This window comes from Hesperophylax consimilis, chromosome 13 (assembly GCF_061612785.1).
Source record: "Hesperophylax consimilis isolate HC1 chromosome 13, BYU_Hcon_1.0, whole genome shotgun sequence".
NCBI lineage: Eukaryota > Metazoa > Arthropoda > Insecta > Trichoptera > Limnephilidae > Hesperophylax > Hesperophylax consimilis.
Window position 1 is genome coordinate 16517870 of NC_142848.1, and position 15011 is coordinate 16532880.

At 31.6% G+C, this 15011-nt stretch overlaps 1 protein-coding gene across 1 annotated transcript in view; it reads left to right on the forward strand.

Annotated features, from left to right (window-relative positions):
* The first annotated feature begins 8454 nt into the window (after positions 1-8454).
* The window catches only part of Dscam4 (Down syndrome cell adhesion molecule 4), a 747456-nt gene continuing 740899 nt past the window's right edge, over positions 8455-15011 (forward strand). The window contains exon 1 of the mRNA XM_089638828.1: positions 8455-8892. The gene's annotated coding sequence lies outside the window, so the exon portion shown is untranslated. The remainder of the gene's footprint in view (positions 8893-15011) is intronic.

The window sequence follows — 15011 nt, forward strand, 5'->3', positions numbered from 1 at the left end:
AAATGGCTTTAGCTGTTTTCGGTTACCAGATCTGAATAGCCAAGCATTTCCCATCTTCTTTTTCTTCATCTTATTTCCTTCTCCACTCCCTTCAGCCTCAAAAAACACCCCAATCGGGGATGCCATAGTCCCACTGGCTCCAGACGGTTATTTATGAATTAATGATTTCATATGAAACATTCTTTTACTTGCAATTGATTATTACAGTCTGCTAATGGAAAAAATTAAATTAAATTCTAGTGGATTGAGTCTTTAACATTTTAACAGTTTGAAATGCTTGAAAAACCTCCAAAAATTCATTATGAAAATGTTAACATCAACCGTTTATTTCTGTGTTTGGTTAGCCAATAGTTATTCAGTCAGCGTTCGACTCTGTTCCGTTTAGTTGCATCTACAGTAGCCACTGCCTAGTTATGTCCAATATCATATATGTATAGTTTGGCTACTACGGACTACGGAGGGCTACGGGAGCGTCTACGTGCTACGGATAGTCGCTACGCCTCTACGGGTCACTACGTCGGATGTGCTACGACCGTTTTAACGGACAACGAATTCCATCTCACGGTGAAAGGGCGAGGGTCCTTTGTTAGGATAATCGATATAAGTCATACACTGGTATGAATTTAATTTAAAAACGTGTTGAATGACATGCATCATTGTTACGTTTTATGTATTTTCATTATGAAAACTGGAAAATTAAACTGGGCGTTGAAATGGAGGAAATTGATTTTTTTCTCAAAAAACCCTAAATGGTTGGGTTAGGTTAGATTGGGTTAGGTAAGGTTAGGTTAGGTTTGGTCGGGTTAGGTTTGGTCAGGTTAGGTTAGGTTTCTGTATTTCTGTAGAGCATGAAAAACCCTGGAAATAAACCTAGCATTAAAATGAAATAAAAAGTTTTATTATCTGCGAATATAAGAGCATTCTCGAAATATCCTATAATTAATTTAAGATTAAACGCTCCGTTCATTATATTCTCCGTGTTCATAGATGGCGTTAATTAATATATTTTATTAAAATACGCTTTTTGCAAAGTATTGCTTTACAATATTGACACAAATTATTTGTTTGCGCCCGTAAATATGCTACATGAATATGAACCAATAGTTATTTAAAAAAAGGCACACTATACAATATTGGATTGAATCATCGGTTTCGTAAAGTATTTGTATCTCTTTCTCGATAGAATTGAGGTTTTTAACAAAAAAAATATTTATTCATATTTATATTGCATACGTAATTATTTGTTTTAATATTGTAAAGCAATACCTTGAAAACAGAGTATTTTAATAAAATAAATTAATTAACGCCATCTATGAACACGTAGAATATAACGAGCGTCGCGTTTTTCCTTAAGGGGTTCATAGAATTGCCAAATGTTTAGACATATCAACGGATATTAAAATAAAACTTCAATGTTTCGCCAAAAAAACCTGTTCTATAAAACGAGAAATTATTTTATTAGTTCCGACTCGTTTTGAGCTTTTAAATTAATTCATATTGATTATATTCTTCAGGAACAAAAACAGTAACGTCGTTTTCTATGAAATACTTAATATATGTTCCCATTTGATATTTGATACATGACAAATAACAGATATGTTAAATTTATTCTAGCGCAGACCCGGGAAATTCTAATTAAAGGATTTGTTAAGCTGTTACTATTTATACAAAAACTATTTTTGCATCAGGATCGTTTGCCTTTCAAATGAAGAAATTTACTTTTCCAATGTAAAGTAAACTTAAAAAATTACAACATCTATCCAGTTAAATTACAAAAATACAAGACATGTTATATTCATACCTACTAATCGAACAAAATATGGTGCACTGCTTATGACAAGGATATGCCATTAAAATCATATGTGTGTACGGCCTGCTTAACTGGACCAAGTACAGTGACACCATGTGCGTTGTCTCAGTAACGTATTTTCACCATATAAGTTCATCTAAGCGTCTGCCAAAATTTTTAACAAAAGAAAAACTAAATTCAATTAAATAATTATTAATTAATATAAATTTGGTACCGACTTGAATAAACTTATCGTTTCCTCTTTTGAAGTTGAACTTACACATTAAGCAGAAATAATTTTACACATTACGCAGAAATAACATGCACCGACAACCGAAATTATACATATTTCATACATTACAATTTACAATAAATACATATTTACGAACAAAAAGGCATCTCAATTTTCCAATAAAACATATTTAGAAGGAATTTGATATGTTACAAGGAAGCAATGCCTTATTTTCTCTTGAAATTCGAATTATTACCATGAAACCTTTTGGTTCTGAAGCGCTTTGGACAAGATAAACCTTAGGATAAGTAGTACTGAAGAATCTACTGTCTAATAAAAAAATTGAACATTTCGTCTCAGTTTTCTTTCTATTAAGTAATTACTTTGTTTTTTTTACAGAAAAGAAACTTGAGCTAGATTTAGTGTCGTTTATATTTTTTATGCAAAACATTATAGCCTGTGCGGCTGATAAATTATTCTCAATACGACAATATTGTAGTCTTCAGCTGAAATAGTTCTGCATTGATCGTTAATGACCCGCTCATTTAAACACGCTCACGAGCCACCGAGAAGCGAGCGGGCTATTTTTTTCGTCAGCACTCGGGTCTCGCGATCCGCTCATGCGAACCTTGTACCCATGGAGGGAAGAATGGAAAGGAGATGGCACTAGAAGAACTGGGCACATCATATCAAACAAATTGTACCGGGCGCAATTGGGCATGGCTTACTAGGCCAGTATGATTTCACCGACTGCTCTTTCACAAGCTATAAAGTGCTATGTTAGATATAAACGATATAATGCATTATGAAATTCTGTAAAAATCATAAGGAAGAAACTTGAAAACTAGGGATTACACTATTTTTCAAGTATTTTTTAGTGTTGCTTTTTTATTATTAAAAAGCAGACTCCTTTGCACAGCAATTTTATGCGATAATGGGTTTTGAAGAAAGTTATTTTAGAAGTCACAATCGCATAGTTTTGGCTTTTCAGATGGAACATTGTTATTGCAAAGGGTAGGTACGCGATGATGATTTCTTTTAATTCGACTAGATGCCTCTCGTCATAATTACATAAATAAACCAAATAAACATTAAAGCACAATTTATTATTTAGTGCACGTTTAAATAATCTCGTGTAATTAGTTTGTAAATGAGATATTTGTTGCACTTCACAGCCAGTTTTTTTCAAGGTTAAAATAGATTCATGTATTAATTAGCACCATCTATTGCTAATTTAAATAAAAAGGGCGATGAATGCGCGTGTCAATTTGAAATTCCCCCCTGCACCCCAGGCTTTTGTTCCCGAAGTTAGCGACAAAAAAACTCGTAGGAAATTATCGTATAACCATCTCCTCTCCTTTCCTTCCTTCGTGCGTGACTCTTGTGCCGGTGTGGTTAGGCGAGCGGCCATAGATAGATATACGAGTGAGCAAGCAGGTTGTCAGCACCCGGGTCTCTCAACCCGCTCTCTCTTTTGTTTTGGAAGAAGCTACCCTATGTTACGTATAAGACCAGGGTGCTATTTTTAACATCTTCAAAACAAAATTATTAAGGAATTGTTTCTGTTCCCACTGGCTTCATTCTCAGCCACCACCTTCTTTAATTGATCTCGCTTACCTATTTTGTTCTTACTCAAATTGAAGATAAAATACATACCCACACATTTTTCTTTTAAACTCACGTTATTCTGGTAAAATAAACATTAAAATTTTATTTCCAGTGTTAATTTGTGAAGTTGGAAAAATTGTAAAAGCACTAAGTCCGCCTGAATAAATGTTGAATTTGAATGGAAATATGTAGATACTTTATAATAATACATAATATTTTCAGTTCATCTATTGAAGAATACAAATAATGTACCAATTAGCTGAACTCGAAACGAACAAGTCGATGCAATGAAGGTTTTACTTTGATTATGAATCTGTAGGAACGAATTTATCGTTTTTTTACATTGACTCCAACAGGAGGGCATGATAAAAAACAATTTCCCTCAAGGCCTACGCCATCTTTGGGGATGATGTGTGAAGAGCCTTATCAAGATTGTGCATATTAAGTTATTTCGAAAAAAAACCTCAATTCCCTTCAGCAACATTGTTCAAAATTTCCAAGTACCAAAAATTGAAAAAAAAGACTGAATATTACAAGTATTCAAAGACAATACGTAGAAAGAATTAAAACTTAATTCATCATTAAGACATAAATATAACATCCAAATTCCTCTATTTTCTACACAACAAATGTACAATAATTGTATTTACAAAGGGATCAAATATTTTAATAGTCTTCGAGAAGAATTTAAAAAATAACAGTTTCGATATTATTCAAGAAAAAAAAATTATATTAAAAAAAACTAAACACGCGTAACATCATTAACAAAATGCAGTAACTTCATTTCGAACCATATTTATATTTAATAATGTTATCACATCCTCTACTATCTTACACTCTATGATATTACTTTTTACTCCTACACCAAACTCAAGAGCTAGTTCTTTTCATTGGTGTAGAAATATTAAAAAATATATGTTTTCACTATTTTGATTTTACACCATTCGCTATATATATATTTTTTACAATATAATTTATACATACCTATTATGCATTTTAAAAGAACAAATTTTGAAAATAATTTTTCGAAAAAAAAGGTGCCTACTTCAAAAATCTGCAGTTATACTGATTCTTTCTTTGCGTTTTAACCCATCATTCTAGAACAGCCCTTTTCATCGATGTATTACAATTTTTTCCTAATCAAGGAACTGTACGATTACAATATTTATTAATAAAACTGTAATCCATTGGTCGTACTACTTGCCAAGCATTGACCCGCTCGACTGAGTACCTAAATTGTAATGCTAATGTTGGCTGTTCCATCTTTACCCTAGTTCACTTATTTAATCCACTCAAAAGGAGATGGATACTGTTTTAGCATAGCTCTTTCTATGTTATTTATTTCATGAACGTCTATGTGACAACGTTCCTGATGAGAGTCTATGTTTGCATCCTGATATTATGCAATTGTAGTACACTGTATGCTTGGAGGTGTCTTTTGTTTTACAGAGTATGGTATTTCTCTAAAAAATTGTTTTGTTTCCATTTGTAGGTTCATATATGCTATTTCTCTTACTAGAAATTAAGAAAACTACTATTTTAAAACATTCTCAAGAAATGTATCCTAATTCTATCTAAATGCCTTATTTTGACGTCATTTATGTTTTTCACCAAACTTTGTCTTCACCTCTGAATTTTCTTTGAAAACTCATCTCTTCATTAATTTCTTTCGTTTAGTCTCGGATAATCATATTAAAGAACTTGCCGAAGCTTACGAAACTTTTGAAGCTGAGATGTACATAAGTAAACGTAAAGAAACTTTAGTTTAAATTCGACTTCATAATTTTTTTCTTAGAAATATACACTGTACATGATTGCTGAAAGATAAGGCAAAGTTTAATTTGAAAGTTTGAGTTTTCACGAACAAGCAAGAGATTAACTTTTCAAGGAAAACATAAATTTTAATGGAGAAAGTCTAGTTTTTGCGTAGTTTTTAAATCCTAGTCCGCAATTTTTTTATAAATTAATGATGTTTTAGGAAAACAAAATAAAAAATGTAAAAACAAGTGATTAAATTATGTAATAAAAAGCGGGTGAAACATTTTCAGTTAACAAAGGAATAAAAATATAAAAAAATAAGTAGTACAAAAACATGGAACAATATATTTTTGTGAAATTTCGCGTTTGCGATAACGCAATTTTTTAAGCGAAATTTTTAATTTTTTATCCGAATTTATAACACGAAAATCGCAATTTTTGGGCAAATATCGTGAATTTTACACATTTTTCATTCGATATTTAATATTTTAAAATAAGAAAGATGTATAACACATTCTAAATATTTATTTGTCTATGATTTTCACAAGCTTGTATACTATTCTATGGACTTAAAATGGAACGCACTCAAAAAAAGACTCTACTCAATACGATAACAACAAATGCGTATTAAGTTTTTTTTTTGTCATGTGAAACTCAAATACCGCTGCATTCAAAGGAAAGTAATTGCGTTTCTCAAAAATTCGATAAACGAACGCGAATTTCTCTAAAATAATCCGAATTTCCCCGAAAAGAAGTGCGAGACTTTCAAGTCCCTGTCTTACTAACTCACCAATTAACCATAAAGCCATTTCCCCACAGGGGTTGGTAGAGAGGACAGACTGCCAAACAGCTCGGTTTTTGCACACATTTCTTGCTTCATGCCTGTTATTCTGGCTCATGATGTGCTTCTACTATTCACATTCGGGTCATACTTATACTTCTTTCTTCGTTCATTTGCTATACACGCCCAAAATATCTATGCGTCCCATTCTTAATCTTACTTATTACGCTTACATCTTTATATCCTTTGACGCTCTAGCTATTCAAGTCCCCACGCATTAATAAAGGTTAAAAAAATAAGCTATTGGTGTTATTTAATAATATTTTATTTACAAGGGAATTTGAAAGGACATGCTTGATAAAAGCGATAGTAGAAAATAATTTTTGCATTTTATTGGAGAGCGAAAAGAACTCCTAGGATGGGTAGTTTCACAGAGATAGAACAATTCATCAAATTTGAAAGTTAATATTCAATTTTGTTACTACGCAAGTACTGAAAAATAACCGGCCCATGATTAAATAATAAAATAATTCAAATAGAACTTTCACAAAATTTGAATTTTAACTTTGAAATATTTTGAACTGTTCAAATTCTGTCAAACGACCCGTCTTTGGTATCGCCCCACTGAGAGATCGCTTATTAGAGTAATAACGTTTTAAACTTTGTTAGGTCATCATATTTAAGCTTTTGAGTTACCTTTCTCATTCTACTCCCTAATTTTCGTTCAGCATTCCATATTTGGGAGTGCCAAAGAACCAGTGGCTCCTGAAAACGGGAATCATTACCTATGTAAAAAAATACAATTTATTACGAAAAGAGATATTCGTACTTAATGAACCTTTGAAGTTCGTACTATTTTAATGACCATCATCCCTTTTTACTAATGCTTCAAAGTTTTATCTCCTTTTATGTACGTACATCAACTTTACCTCTTAACTGAAAAACGAATATTAAATTCCTCCGACAATGATTCTCGACCGTTCGCAGAAAGAGCTTACCTTAAAAGGACTGCGTTTATTTTCAAACGAACAGTGTTTAAGAATTTTTTGTTCAGGGCATAGTTACTACAAGAAATTTTTGTTTTTTGAATTTGTTCAGTAAAGGGATGCTTGAATAGCTCTATCCTTTTTACTCCCACTTCCTCCCTATCTCCCTTACAAGTGGGAGGAGGAAGGGTAGTATTGTATGTGTGGACGCATGCGCACTACGCGCTTCAGGGTGACAACGAATACATTCTAATTGAATTTAATTGTCCCGTAGGCAACATTAGTGAATTTTAATCAATCAAGTGGAAAATAAGCTGAAACGCCAGTAAATTCGCATTATGAAAATTAATGTTTTTTATGACAATTTATGGCGATTGGAATTACTTCTCCGATATTTTTTGTGGATATGTTCCGGAATAAAAGTCACATTGGATTATGCAGGACCCTTCTCAAATAAGTTTTTTTTTTATAAAATTATGTTTTTAATGTATTTTTGTTTACCTGTTAAAATTTTGTAAACTGTAATTTACAGATTTCAAACTTATCAGTTAATCTCATTTATTATTTAGCAATTGAGAGAGCCGCTGCTAAAGATATTGTAAAATGCAAACAAAAAGCTCGTTCTTCTTTAATCTAAATATTCTCACCAAGTTTAAAAAAAATATTATTTGAAATTAATTTATGTAAAAAATAAATACGTTTCAAGCGTTTATTTCGCACTGTGTTTACGCTAAGTTTTTTTAGTTTACGAAAAAATTAAAAATAATTTATATTAGATAATATCCATATCTAATTAGCACCACAAATCAAACGTATCAACCATTACCAGTATTCATAAAATCAAAGAAAAATCATATTCGAGTTAATTTTTTAGCTGTAGGTGCTCTTTTCGTAAATAAATTAGGTTTGTTTTCTTGTGTGAATTACCTTTTCACTTATTAAATTTTTCTGTAACTTAAAAATGAATAAAAGTTACACTAAAAAAGTACTAACAATGTCTACGTCTCAAGCTCTAATTATAAACCTATTCTTCGGATATTCTTTTTGCGGCATAATACTAAAAAAAGTATTTATTTCGCAGCCCTAATTCTGTAGTACCTCGTGTCTGTATTTTTAGGGGAGAAAACCTCCCATACTAGGGGGACGTCGAGAGGGCGGAACGCGGGGACGGGTGGGAATACAGCCTCCGAACGCTAGGCAACGATTACTGATTAGTGCGCCTTCCGACCGCGAGGAGGCAGGACCTGGCGTCAGTTGAGTCAAGATCTGACTGTTACACCACTCGTGTTTTACTATTCAATTGAGCAACGTAAACTTACACAAAAAACACATAACAAATATTCTAAAATACTTCAAAACCATAGACAATAATTGGTAGCGGTTTTACCAGGTTTTTGGTGATTTTCTGTGATGTTTTCGGCCACGCGTGAGTGCAGCGGAAAATGCATTTCCTAGTACGATAGTAGATATGTACCTACGCTTGCCGGTGCTCTATGAATGAAACAATACGTGCATAACTATCTAATACTTTTACTCCCGATGTGTTTTCATTTAAATCAAAGTTGGGTGAGCTTTAGTTAGTTTAAAAATCTAGCGGAAACTTTTGTTGATAGCAACCCAACGTTTGTTGATTATTTTGTAATATTTAAGTGATCGATTTATTTACATTGTTATTGGATGCCGTGAAACAGTGCGTAGACAATTGGTTTGGATCGAGGTGTTTACTGTTTTGATAAGGGTAAGATAATTTTCTAAACATCTACAATGCATTGTAAATATTATTACGCTGTCGAAGAAATTTTTGAAAGTATTTAAAATAACGTTCGTGAACAAATTAACACCATTGATTTAAAATTTATCTGCACTCATTCTTGTGGCTGCAATTTTAAGTTATATTCCAACTTATTAGATAATCGGTATTTTTACTATTTAAATGATAATTTTTTGCTTTATAAATATATAGACGAAACATAACCCAACATTATTATTTTTTGGGTTCTTTTTTAACAAATTTTGACGACTATTATATGCTGAAATCGGACATATTTCTAGTTTGGTCACTTGAAAGATTTTCAGTGTTATGCCTGTATTATATTATAATATACAGTATTATTTTTTAATTAATATTTTTATTAAAAAAAATTTTTGTTGACGAGTTAACCGATCAGTTATTACTCGTAAGATATTTAAATGTTTCTATTGTCGGCCTAATTTAGACCTAATTAAAAATATAAATAAATGCCTACTTTATCTTCCCAACCACCAGTGTTGAAATTAATATCAAAGTACGAGTACATCAACGACAATTCACCACAGTTAAAATAAAATTTAGACATTTAGAAAAAGAGGAAAATATACCGTCTACTACTAATTCAGTTTTATAGTGGTTTTTTGGGGTATAACGCCTTGTTGTGCTAACTCCTTCTTTAGCCAACATTTCGGAAAGCATTACGGTGTCCATCAACAGGGCAGATGTGTAAACGAAGATTGTTGTGAAGTGCGGGTCTTATATTATTAAAAGCAGTTCATTATAATTGTACACATTATATAATGTATTTGCAGAGACGAAAACCTTGTATGGAAATTGTAGGACATATACAAAATATCGATATATGTGGTTCTCCCCACGGGTGAGTTCACAAACAAATTGGTGCGACTCGCTCTACAATATAGGAGATATTGACGACGTCCTCGAAAATGAGACGAAAAACCTCGAAAAAAATATTTGAGCCAGAATCTCAATGTTAGATATTAAATCGTTTAGTAAAAGATGCAAATATTTAATCAGAGAAATATTTATTTAAAACCATGTTTACCCTATTTACGTGTCTCTAAGGAGTAGTAATGAGTAAGGAGTAGTAATTGGTCATGCCCACCATATAAATAGATGGGTGTAGCTAGGACTAATGTTCGTAGTTACTAAATTTCTTGTGAACTCTTTCAATTCACAGAATGTACGTTATATTTAACTCCAATACACTTAAGACAAGTATGTTATATATAATAGCCGCACGTTTTTGGAAATTTATTTTTATTTGAGTACATTGGAGAAACAAACACCTTGATCAACACAATGAAAATAGCTGAGATATCTTAGATATCTTGCACACGTTAATGAAAAGACCTCAGTGAAAATAACTGAGATATCTCAGATATCTAACACACCTCGACGAAAATAACTGAGATATCTCAGATATCTAACACACCTCGACGAAAATAACTTAGATATCTCAGATATCTAACACACCTCGACGAAAATAACTGAGATATCTCAGATATCTAACACACCTCGACGAAAATAACTGAGATATCTCAGATATCTAACACACCTCGACGAAAATAACTGAGATATCTTAGATATCTTACAGAGGGGGTAGAGGGTAAGCAATTAACAATTTGATATAATTTTCTCCAATACGCATTTAGTAAACTTAACCAAAGAAAAACGGAAAATATCGGGGTCTGAAAATATATTATTGTATTTTGTGCATCTTCTTTTTAAAAATTAGTGTTGTTTGTAGTTAGTTTTTGAGTGTGGGATGTGGAATAGTTTGTTTGACCGTGTGTTTCGAACTGGACAGTGGAAATTAACATTTTCCAGAAGGTAGTTGTTGTCAACAGTGTTGTGGATAAATTTGAATAAAAATTTTTGGTCCGATAATTTTGAATAATTCTGTCTTCTAGTGTTGATAATTTGTGGAATGCTAATGAGTCTTTTAAATGTTGAAGTGGTCGAACCATGAAAAGTGTTTCAGAACTAATTTTTTTCTAACCTTTCAATATTAAAATTATATTGGGGATTCTAATATTGATCAAACAAAAGAGACATATAGTATTTTCAACACATGAGGTAATCTGAATGGTTTCGTCAATCTTATGATGAATCCTAGAATGTTGTAGGCCCTGTCAAAGATGAAACTTATATGTGATCGGAAAGACATTCCTGAGTCCATTATTGTACCTAAGTCCCTAACTTCACCACAATTTTTTTGTTCTATGTCATTGATTTTGTACGGGAATATTAGAAGGCTAATGCTGAAAGATATTGTGTTACATGTTTCTAGATTAAGGAATAGTTGTTGGTTGTTCGCACAATATATTCCAAGCCTATTAATATAGCGTTTGTGGGTTGTAAAACGAATACGAATTTTTAATTACAAAAGCCAAGAAGCTTTAATGCTTTGCTAACTAAATCGTTGATGTGTTGGTGAAAAGTTAGTATATTGTCATAAATAAGCCTTGCAATAAGATTTTGATTTTGTTTAAGCGTTGAAAAATAATTGTAACCTGACCATCATTAGTGTTACATATTTTACAAATATCTGTGTTTGTATGTGTATTTATATATACCTGTATTATATTATTGAATGTTTATATTTATATCGGCATATTATTTTTAAATTTTATTTGTTTGTATTGGTAATAATTCCTTTTTGTCTAGCTTATAATGAAATGATTCAATTTTTTTTAACTCTTAATATTAATATTTTGGTCTTTTCGTGTAACATAAATCTATCCGAAAAACTACTTCTTTAAATTGCCACTTCAACATAGGCGTTTCACACCCAGTTAGAAGTCAATAGTCAGCACCGATAGCGATATTTATACATAAAATGGTTATCATTCGATCGATCACGCCGATTTGTATTACAAAATTGAAGAATAATTCCAAAATTCGAGCAAATCAAGCAAATAATTAGTTGGGGCATTAATAAAGTGAAAAAAATACTAATGAACATGATAAGAAACCAAAAGTAAACATCACTCAAATACTTAAGTGAATACAAAAAAACAAGCTGCTGAAACTAGACCCGGGCAAAAATACTCCACTTTCATGATGTGAATTACAGTAGGGACGGTACACAGTGTACATACCATCTCTCCTGCCCCTTTAGTCGTGTAATTAAAAGATCACCCCGAAGCAATCAAGGGAACGTTTTAAGAATACTGATTTAGACTTTCTTTGGGATGATGCGGGTTACCTAAAGGATCTAGGTAGGTCCTTTTTTTAAAGTGCCTTGTGATCATCTCTGGATGAAAATGAATAATAACGCTAAGGGTGATTGAAAAGAGGTAAAAAGGATTTATTGCTGTTATTAAGGTGAGGCGCGAACTCCCAAGGAAATGAGGTCTGCAAAAAAAGGTTTTATTTTCCCGGAAAAGTAGATTAAATGCTTCAAAATTTATTTTTTATCTCAGCAAACTTCAACAGACCGATAAAAAGACTTTGTTGTATTTGTAAAATATGGACTAAAGAAGGCTAGTTGTCTTATTGTTTGGCGTTTAATTAATATTTCAAAGCTCTTTTTTCAATTGTGAAAATTTTATAACACCAATTTTCATTGATATTTTTGTTGATCAGATATCACACAAACAGATAATAGTTAATCTTTAAAACGATGTTACTCCAAAACTGATTTAAGATATATTATTACTGATTTAAGTAATTTGGGAACATGTCCATTTTCAGCAATCTTCTTAATAATTCTCACTACTGTTGCGATGAAAAACACTTCGTGGAATATTTACCACTGACTACTTCATTGTAGGTATAAATCATACCTGTTATTTTTTATAAAACAAAAAAGAAAAAACAACATAATTCAATGTAAATAATAAATTAAGATACAAACAACTGTATTAAAAAAAGGATTCTTCGATTACATACTGTCTAACAAAATCTTTCGATATAAATCAAAATGAATGTTTGTTGTTTGTCCCATATTGACTCTAAAACGATTGGACGGATTTCTCTGAATATTTCAAATAATTTTCTAATTAGTGCCAGGAGTGCTTAGACATTGAATGGTAGAACAAGTCTTTAACGCCCGAGGAAGACTTCAGTGGGTTAAGCGGATTCAGTCAGCAAACGTATCCAGGAGGGGGAAAAATTCAATTTTGAATTAGATTTTTATGAAAAAAACTTTTTAAGGTGATGCATTACGTAGTAATTTAAAATCATGTGTTTTTTGGTTTGAAAATTTGGTCGCCTAAAAATGTTTCAGATGCTTTTATTAAATACTGCGAGAAGAATACATCCTGGCCTTTGAAACAATCGAGTATTTTTTAGATAAGTCTTTTTATGAGCCCAGAAAAAAATAATGTATAGGCTTATGAAAACTGCTTTAAAGTTCAAAATCTCCTACTTACGAACCCATTTTCGGTTATGGTTTTATTGTATAATGTGACAAATTAAGTTATTAATAAAATGATCGGAAAACATTTAAATATTTGTGCCTGAACATCTATAAAATAAAATAAAAGGCACTTTTTGGCCATGCTTTTTTCTTGCATAAATCAAAACAGGTGGATGGTGTGAAGCGGGAATTTAAGCCTTATCGCCATCTACGTAAGTAGTGTTATTGATAGCGGCTCGATTGAAAATATTACACGACGTAGTGCATCGCCTTAAGAGGATCGGCAGCGTCTCATTTTTCATATAAAATTTAATTTTTTATTTGATGCCAAAATACCTTGTTGTACAGAAATTTGAAAACTAACGGAATAGGAATTATCTAATGCTCACTATGGACCTTGACCGTTTCGTCGTCACGCATTTAGTTCCATGGATTCCGTATTATGTAATGCTAAGTATAACCAAAACCTCCTAGATTCAAAGCAGCCTCCCAACTTGTAGAGGATTAAGTTATTTTTTTATTTTTTTTTTTAAATTTTCTTTTATTTAATCATAAATAATGAGATAAAATGATTTAGTTAATTTAAAAAAATATATTTTTTTTGGAGGTTCCCATACAAGTTAGGAGACTGATTTGATTCATTGTCCCAGCCTTGCGATCTAGGAGGTTTCGGTATACTTTTATTTTTCTAGACAAAAATAGACCTATGTAGTTACATATCTTCTACCTTTTTCTATTTTTATTTTGAATCTTTTAAATTCAATAGTAATAAAAATATTTGAACAATTTGTATAGCGCCGATTTTGTGCAAAATCACCTCAAGGGCGCTCCAAGTGAGGATTCTTATTTTCGGTTAAAATTTTTACCTATTTTATATTTGCTTTATAGTTTTAATTTTTAGGTATTTACATTGATACATATAGCTTGTAAATTATTATGTAAAAGCCCACTTGGGCGTGTTATCAATAAATTTTAAAACAAATTATCCAGTGCGGCTGTTGACGTTCTTAAAATTATTATTTATATGCACATGTATGTGCACATACATTATCAATACTTTTGTAAATATAAAAACTCAATTCTTTCGAGATATACAATACTGTAACGGTGATTCAATCCATTTTTGCATTTTTATGCCATTCTTGAAAGAATTGAGTTTTTATACGTACAAAACCGTTTATTCATATTCATATTCCGTATGTTAATGGGCAAACAAATAATTGAACAATAATTTAAAATTTGTTGAATTGTTTAAATTCATCAAATTTTAAATCACCGTTAATATAAACGTGTAGATTATGTTCCGTAGAGAGATATTTGAAATAGTAATAAATTAATAACTTTTAAATTAGCGGGGATTTCGCATTGTATTCTTATAATAAATTGCTTATTCATCATATTAAATATCCCAGTCGAAGACTTAAAATACAATTTCTTATTAAATATTCTAAAAATACAAAATTAGAAGATAGATGTAAAATAAACAATTTAACGTTCTTATTCAAAATACTTAACTCTACATTCGACTGTTGTGAACTCCTGCAACTTATAAACATACATACACCCACAGTAACACACGACAAAATACAATATTCTACAGCAGCACACATAAGCGTAACTACATTGCCCACTCTCCGATACAACGACTTCATACCATGGGAAATCATTACTTGGGTGATGTTGACATATTCAATACCAACTTGGCAAGTTTTGTGGATCA